We start from the raw sequence: 8,279 nt of genomic DNA, 5'->3' as shown, positions 1-8,279 counted from the left end.
TGCTGGACCGGCCCATGTAGGGAGTGCCTGAGGTTTTTTTTCTATGTTTTTAGAACGCTAAAAATTGATTGAGCGGGTTGCGACTTGAACCTGGGACCTCGTTCATCCCTACGAGCAGGTGTTACCACCCCATCAAGTAGCAGGTTCTGATAAGGTGCAATCTTTCCTCTATTTATTCTCTCTTTTTTCGTTTTTTTTTTCATTCTGTTTTGTCCTTTTTGCACGACCAGGTTCAACGAATTGCTTGTAAATACATGATTTTTTTAAATCAATGAAATTATTTTTTAAATTGGAAGAACAATATCAAATTTGATGAACTTTTTGAATTTTCTGAGTTTTCTCAAAATTGATGAACTTTTTTCAAATTTGTGAATTTCTCTTTCAAAACCGATGAAATTATTTTCAAAATTGATGAACTTTTTTCGATTTTTGTGAACTTTTTTCCAAACTTGATGATTTTTTTTTAAAATTTGATGAACGTTCTTCAAAAATGATGAACTGTTTTAAATATCTGAACTTTTCTTCAAAATGTATGATTTTTTCTCAAAGTCGATGAACTATTTCAATTTTGTGAACTTTTCTTCCAAGTCGATGAACTATTTCAATTTTGCGAACTTTTCTACAAAATCGATGATTTTTTTCAAATGCGAGACTTTTTAGCTCTTGATTTTTTTTTCCAAATTCGCTAGCTCACTCCAAATTTCATGATTTTTTCATACTAATTACGTTGGATATACAATAGTACATGTTACTCACAAAAAGGAAGGGTAAATATGTTAACTAAAAGAAAGGGTCAAATAGTAATGTTTTGTTATACTGGACAACCAAATCAGCACATCCTTGTGGGTACTGCCTAGGCCTATGCATCTTCCTCTACGTGGTTCGAACCCTGGTTCTCCGAAATTAGCGCGAGAAATATCATGTTCACCTTTTTATATTCCTTTTGACGTTCCTGTGTTTCAAAGGAAGGTACTGGGCTGGCCCACTACAAGTCCTCTGCGAGGGGCAACTAGTCTAAGGGGCGCTTAGGGCGCCAAACAGGACCTCCCTATGATCAGTTCGTTTTAACTTCCCATCATCCAATGCGTATCGCCAAGGTCCAGCCGTCAAGGGAAGTTCATGACCAGCGTCGTTTCAATCTAAGCGTGAGCGGAGAATCCTTGCGCGGACGAGGTTGCGTTTAATGCTGAAGGGGGGCGAGGGCAATCTTGCTCGGCCGCGCAACCAGTTTGAGAAGCAGCGACCAAGGAAAAAAGGGATTAGGTTAGTCTGGTTCTCATTCTCGTTAGTTAGTCCTTGCTTATCTCAAAGGGGGAGAGAGAAGGTTCTGGAAGGGAGGACGGTTCGACCCAAGTTTGCTTACCTCACTGTAGGGGGGGGGGGAGTTAAACAGAGCAGATGGGCGTTTGGTCTAGTGGTATGATTCTCGGTTTTGGTGCGAGAGGTCGCGAGAATTTTTTAACTTTATGTTAGTTTTTGTAGTTATTTTACATAGATGAAGCAAAGCTCTGGACTAAATCTAACAGTGGATCTTCTCTCTAAGTGTTAATGTGCTCTCACTAAGAATGCCAGCTAGGCTCCTGTCAAGAAAAAAGAATGCCATCTAGGTTGGATTCAACCTCTCATATGTGGCCAAAATCACTGCTCTCATTGGGTTTTTTTTTGCAAGAAACTTTCAATCTATTCATCTTTAATCATGACATTACAGCGAACACCAGACATAATAAAAGTTAATCATGAGTTATATATGAAATGATCAATTTTAAAAGTGTTTTACAGTCTGACCCTTTTTGTCTACCGTCAGTAATGATAGAAAAATAGGATAGATGGGTTACGTCGCACTCAATGGTACATGCACGCACGACAAATGTTTCACAAAATGTTGCAATGGATCCCCTCTCTCATTGTCCATGTGCTCTCGCCAGGAATGTCATCGGGCCAAAGTCACTATTTCCATCCTTAATGACGAGTTTAGTAGGAAATGATCAATTTTTAAAAGTATTTTACACTTTGGCCCTTTTGTCTGTCATCAATTACGATCGCGGTAGGATAGATGGGCGTTGTAGTCAATAGCAGCAGGCCTAGGTCCACACCTGTCCAATCATCACAGACCTTGCTGACATTGCCAAGTGTTTGTTGCGGTTGACCATGGTTGGTGTTAGCCCACTAACCCTAACGTGACGGTTGGCGGCGATAGCCCCCGGCGAGTTAAGTGGGGGGGTTTGGCGGATATCACTTCAACCAGTTAGTTTCTTCATTGATGTACGATTTATGGACAGCGACTTGGCGCAGAGGGTATGGTGGCGCATCGGCGGTGGTAGGATTCTTAGCCCATCACATGTAGCTGATGGGATCGTGAAAAAGTGGTGGCTAAAACACATGGTTGACTCCGAGTTGGTGGTGCTTCTCGAGTACCTAGTCTCAAGTTCCGGGACAAAAACCCTAGGTTTGACCTGAGTTGGTTATACCTGGCAATGGTGACGGTTTTTGTGTCGTTACCTTGTTGAAGGCATTGCTCAGATATGCTCAAACTTGTTCTTCAGGGTGAAAACCTAGAGTCTGGCCGTTGACGCTTGGTTTCAGTTACGACAACACTTGTGTGCGGTTCCCTTCCTGAAGGCGTTGCTGTTGAAGAACCTCGTTGTCCCTGTGGTGTCAAGATATGGTTGGTGCGGATATGGTTGTTGTAGATTGTTGATCGATATTTGGATCGCTTCGTTTTTTTCTCTCGTTGAGGCATTGCTTTGGTCTTGTATGACTTTGTTCTTTGCCGGTGTGTTTATTTATGTGTGTTGGTGTTGGTTGTGTGCATCCTAGCTATGCAGAGGCGGGGTGTGCTCATTATGTTTGTATCCACTTGATGCTTCATTTTGAGTCAATAAAATTCACCCTTTATCAAAAAGAAAAAAAAGTGGCTAGGGATGTCGTGGGTGGGCCACTCACCCACCCATTTCAGCCCCCATCTTTGTTCCTCTTCTCCCACCCTAGTTGGTGCCTCTCCCCCATCCAAACTCCCCTCCAATTAGTGCCAATTATTCGGTGAACCGGAGCACCGTGCATCCTTGAGGTAACCTCACCCATCTCCATGGTTTGGTTTGTTGGAAGCTCATTATTTCGTGGCAATGTTCGCTTTTGGGCAAACCCTAGTTTTTGGCATTTCTCTCAAATCCATTGTTAAAACTAGGGGATGTAGGTTTGTATGAGGCTTATGTTATGTAGTAAGCATTATACTTGCCGTTTGTAGCAAGAACTACAGTTAGGGTTAGGGTATGTGTTAAATAATGGCATGGCCTAATTTATTCAGTTTTTACGGTGCGCTTTGGATATTATGCGGTAGGCTTGTTATTAATGTATAAAGTTTAGTGTCATTACTTTTAGATGGGGATACTCGTTAATCCTTAATATGTGGACAAGGCGACATTTTTATGTAACAATGCTGAGATTGTTGACAATGTGGGGAAAATCATGGCATTTTTTACCAGACCTATTTATGACAAGGTTGTGGAAAAAACCGACTATTATTTTTTACGATCTAGATATTTTAAAATCATAATAAAAGTTGTAAAATATATTTTAGAAAATTCTCAATTTGTGTTTTATACAAAAGTTCAGTACCTATTAAAAAAGAAGTTCACGATATATTAAAAATGTTTGGTGTCTATTAAAAATACCATTGTATATTAAAAAGGTTCAATGTATATAACAGAGATGTTCATCGTACATATAAAAAATGTTCAATGTGTACTTGAAAAATGTTCTCCATATACTACAGAAGTTCAATCTGTGTTAAAATCTTCAGTGTACATTAAGAAAAACGTTCATCGTATATTGGAAAACCTATTAAAAAGTTAAAACTGAAAAAAAGTAAAAGAAAAATCCCAGAGTAAAACCCATAATCTGAAAAGGGAAATAAATAAATAAAAATGAAACAAAACAACCTTTATGTGGGCCAGCTCGTCCGAAGGAGTCTTCAGCGAAGCATCAACCGTATGACGCTAGTAGGCGTCATATAGGATTGGTCCTTGTTCCCTCCCTTCTCCCACTCGTTCCCCTTTTCCTCTGTCTACTGAAGCAGCAGCCCCCCCCCACCGCCCCCCCCCCACACACACACACCTTGAAGTTGCCGATGTCGTCCCATGTGTGAGAAGCTGTCGCCGAAGCCCCAGCGGAGACACTCCACTCCTCTATCTGCTTCATCGTGTACTCCTCTTGTCCTCTTTCCATGGCACCGCCAAACAACAAGGAAAACTCCTCTCCTCTGTGATATGATAATTCTGCTATTATGCCACTATTGTGCATCTCTCCTATGTGGTATCAAGTATGTATTTATGTGTTGCATTTGGCATTTGTAGCAACCCACAACTGCTTCTACTGCAACAAGTGCTCCAACATTGAAAAGAAATTCAGATGTTGATATGTCCCTAGTTAACCTACCGATAAATTCAGTTACTAGGCCAATAGGCCGATTATTCCCTACGCAACACCCGACCGATATGCTGCATGTTACTGATATCCTAGAACATTGATTTAGACACAACCTAACCTACAACATGAGAGGGGAGGGAGGACCGAGAAGAAGGAGGGGGTGGAATTTAACATCGAGAATTGGTGGAGAGGGACACTGGAGAAGGCTGGTGTAGCCGAAGAAGGCTTTAGTGCAGGGAGAGGAGGAGGTGCAGCGTCGCGGGAGATGGGTGTGTCCTCTTTGGGTGGAGAGCTTTTGTCCTCTCTATGTAGTCCTTCCCTGCCACTTTAGACACCGTTGCTCTCTCCTTCTCCTCCTTTTCTTTCCATGAGCTCTTATTTGCTTGTCGTCCAGTCCATGGGGTTTGGTTCCATGTTGGGGATGTGGGTTAAAGCCCGGTGGAACTTGGCCTTTTGGCGCGGTTTCAAAGAGGGTATAAACCTGGCCGAGCTTAACCCGTTAACCGGACGTGCATATAAGGTAGGTCGGGATCCAATCCCGACCGGGTTTCGGCCCGATCCTGGTGGGGTTGGGATTAAACGAAGCCTTAGATTCTTACTTATTAGGACCTTGACCAATTCCAAAGTCTTCTCATAGCTTACTACTCTGCCAAGTCTGCCCAAGTCCCATTTAACAATATCTGTGCCCATCAAGGCTTCTCACAACTACGTCTAATTAGGCATTGTTTAACAATTAATTAATGGTCTGCTAGTTGATTGAGAGCTGTCTGATCACTCATATCGACGCATGATCTGCATGCTTGTTGTTGGAACAAATTATAAGACGTCCACCCTCATTTAATCCATTGAACAAGAAATGATTAAGTTGATCTATGATATGTTGTGCAAATAACTACCCAAATGATAAGTGCCACACGTGTGACACGAAGTAGTCCCGCCCTGACATTTTTTACAACTAAATTTGCCATCCGAAAAGAGAAAACCAAACCCAAAGACAAAACTAAAACTTGTCATCCAAATAGAAAGTTGTCATACTTCACAACTAAAGTTGATATCCTAGCGTTGCTAAACTTGCCATAAAAAAAGTTCGGAGTTGACATGTGTTTGTGCCACACGTGTGGCACTTATCAGGGTCCAATAACTATTGAATAATTAATCATTGTGGTGATCAGTTAATTAATTCCACAAAAGGCCTTGCCTGGGTAAGCATAGCACCACCTTCCTAATTTGTTGTTAAGCTGAAGTCAAGACACTTCCAGCCGAAAGTTGACGAGCTTCGGTGCAGAAGAGTTATGTTGAAGCTGGACGACGAGCCGCCCCAACAATCCCCCAAATCTGCCATGTATTAAGCTGGATGATGAACCAAGCTAACAATCTCCCAAATCGAAATGCCCTTAGCGTTCGGTGTCCTTCTATTTTGAATATGTGTAGTAGGAGTACTATTTACAAATTACATTGACAATATACACGGTGGTAGCAACTTTTGCGTCTATATTAGTTATGAGTTTCGTCATTATGACCTCACTCGTAGCTACTCCCTCCGTCCCCATAATATAAGAGCGTTTTTGACACCACACTAGTGTTAAAAACGCTCTTATATTATGGGACGGAGGGAGTAGCTAATAAGTACAACCAAGTTGATCTCACTGACCTGCAAGCTTCCGTTAATTAATTGGGAGGACCTCGATCCAACCCCAAGTCTAGGTCTACGAAAATATTGTTAACAACTAATGATGCCAGTTGATCCAGGACTGGCTGATATCTCAAGCGGATACATGTCCTGGAGCGGATGTTGTTCGAACAAAGATGAGGCGTCCTCCCTCATCTTATCCTGGGGGTGCTTACACTCTTATTATATTTATGAAGCCATGACTGGTCAATGTGCACGGAGGTCATCTATCATGTCTATGTCAACTCTTACACATATATACATATAGAATGAGACTGCATGGAGGTACACACGCAAAACATTGTCCTCGTAGATGGCAAGCTTTGCTTGTTAGTTACGTAATGAACTTATGAATTGCTAGTTATTATGTTGCTTTGGCAGGATGCTAACCTTTTCTTTGTTATGTAGTGAACTGGACCATGTCCTGGATTGTGACTTGTTGCTATGTGTGGCTGTTATGTACTATAGCTAGTTGATGCTATGTGTTAGTTATGTAATGAACAACACCATGTCCTTGTTATGTGCTAGTTGTTGTTGTTATGAAGTATGAACTGCAGTGCACCATGTCCTTGTTATGTGCTAGTTGCTTTTATGAACTACACCATGTCATTGTTATATTTCTTTGGCTGGACCACAGTTTTTTCGATAAAGGACATTTCATTGAATAGATATATCGAGGTGATACAATCGCATCGAAAGAAAGCCCGGCCTCTGCATAGCTAGATGCACACAGCCAAAAAAGTCCAGAGTACCCTAAAAGCAAAAAATAATTTGATACAATGCCAATCAAAAAAACATGTCCAGCCTAAGGAGTGGCAGATCCTATCCGTAGGTCACACCGCCATCCATGGGGGTAGAAAACCTCCCTGGCCGTATGCTCCAGTCGTGTAGACGCCATCATAAGGTCTCTGTCCTCCGGCCTCTGCAGGATAGACCAAGTACGGAGCCATCGTGTACACACATGAATAACCTGCATAGGAGATGAGACACATTTGTTATTAAAAATCACATCATTCCTGGTAAGCCACAGTGCCCAGCATAAGGCCACCACTCCCACAAGAATATGTGCAGAAAATTGTTTATCAATACCCCGCAACCAGTTGCCGAACATGTTCCCTGCACTACGTGGTGGGTATAGATTCGAAGCTACTTGAACTATGGCCCAAACTGCCCGAGCGAACTTGCACTCAAAAAATAAGTGTTTAATAGACTCGTCATGTTGGCAAAAGACACATGTCTTGGAACCATGCCAGTTTCGTCGTGCCAGATTGTCTCTAGTTAGGATGGCTCCTCTGTTAAGAAACCAGAGGAAAATCTTCACTCTTAGAGGGATTTTGAGCTTCCACAATTTCCTGTTATCAACTGGAACATCACAATGAACCATTGCATCATACATGAATTTTACTGAAAATTTGCCATTCTGATGCAAGTTCCGTCGAAAAATGTCCCGCTCACCTGACAGTTGAATGTCCTCCAGGCGAGTGAGTAATTCATTCCATGCTGCCAGGCGAGGGCCAAAAAGGTCACTACAGAAAGAAATATCAGGGTTTTCTTGTCCTAAAACTTGTTTGATTATGACGAATTTATGTCTAACAATCCTATACAAGCTCGGATATTGCACCATTAGTGGGTTATTCCCTAGCCAGATATCTTCCCAGAATCGAACCTGAGAACCGTCCCTAACCGAGAGGGTCCCAAATTGGAAAAAGAATTCCTTGGCCTTCATCACACCACTCCAGAAATGCGAATCCCCAGGTTTCCAATGAACTTGAGAAATGGCATTGGATCCCACATACTTGTTGCGAATGATTTCCTGCCATACTCCATTCTCAGTGAGTAGTTTGTAAACCCACTTGCTGAGAAGAGCAATGTTTTTAATCTCAAGGTCTTGGATTCCCAGCCCCCTTGACTTTTAGGTCTGCATAATACTCTCCACCTAGCCAGTCGATATTTCTTGGATTCGTTATCGCATTGCCAAAAAAATCTGGATCTAAAGTAGTCTAGTCGCTGGAGAACCCCTTTCGGTAGGTGGAAGAATGACAACATATATAAAACCATGTTGCTTAGAACTGAATTGATCAAGATCAATCGTCCCCCGTAAGACAAGAGCTTGGCCTTCCAACTGGCTAAGCGTTTCTCAAGTCTATCTTCCACATGTTTCCACTCAGCGATAGTTAAGCGCCGA

Source organism: Triticum aestivum, chromosome 7D, assembly GCF_018294505.1.
Source record: "Triticum aestivum cultivar Chinese Spring chromosome 7D, IWGSC CS RefSeq v2.1, whole genome shotgun sequence".
Taxonomy (NCBI): Eukaryota; Viridiplantae; Streptophyta; class Magnoliopsida; order Poales; family Poaceae; genus Triticum; species Triticum aestivum.
This window is presented reverse-complemented; position numbering follows the sequence as displayed.